The sequence below is a fragment of the Arvicanthis niloticus genome, unplaced genomic scaffold, assembly GCF_011762505.2.
Source record: "Arvicanthis niloticus isolate mArvNil1 unplaced genomic scaffold, mArvNil1.pat.X pat_scaffold_1951_arrow_ctg1, whole genome shotgun sequence".
In the NCBI taxonomy this organism is placed as follows: Eukaryota; Metazoa; Chordata; class Mammalia; order Rodentia; family Muridae; genus Arvicanthis; species Arvicanthis niloticus.
The window spans coordinates 6,190-6,937 of record NW_023045810.1 but is presented as its reverse complement, the minus strand read 5'-3'; the positions used below and the strand labels follow the sequence as shown (position 1 = coordinate 6,937).

The following is a 748-nucleotide window of genomic DNA, read 5'->3' as shown; positions in this document are numbered from 1 at the left end:
ACAACAATTGAACTTACATAATAAACTTACAGTAATAAAATCATAAACTATCTAGAGTTCGGGCACTCCTGAGATTTTCTCCTTTTATGTTAGTGCATGTTTTTAATATCATCCTTGTTGGAGGTCTTGTTTAGGCAGCATGTTCTTGAGATGAATTTCAGAGACTTAGATTCCCTGGGAGACACAATCTCATTCCCATCCCTCATTTTGTCCCAACTGTTTCTACCCTGTTAGAACTTCCAAACACGCACTTTAAGATTAGCTTATAAATATTTTATAAATTTAATGTTTATCTTATCCTCAATTTTGTTTTTATTTTTATCACTATATATTTTAACTTTTGTGATTTGTTTGTTTGTTTGTTTGTTTTTGTTTTAAAGCCTATAGCACCTGGTAATTCCCAGGCAGTCTCCCATCTAAGTACTAACCAGGCCCGATCCTGCTTAGCTTCTGAGATCAGATGAGATCAGACACATTCAGGTGGTATGGCTGTAGACTAAGATTTATTTTCGTTACTGTATGTGAGGACTGTATTATGTATATCTAATCTGCATGCCAAAAAGAAGGTATCAGATCATTATTTGCAGATGGTTTGTGAGCCACCACGTGGTTGCTGAAGAATTGAACTCAGACCTCTGAAGAGCAGATAGTCTTTTAACTGCTGAGTCATCTCTTCAGCCCTACATTTAATTTCTTACAATAACCCAAATGGTATAGGCAAGATGGGCACCATGGTTCCAATTTTCTA

The 748-nt window shown here is 35.8% G+C and overlaps 1 pseudogene; it reads right to left on the bottom strand.

The window, feature by feature from the left end:
• Positions 1–378: 378 nt before the first annotated feature.
• LOC117701698 (5S ribosomal RNA) lies at positions 379–497 on the bottom strand (annotated as a pseudogene).
• Positions 498–748: the final 251 nt, after the last annotated feature.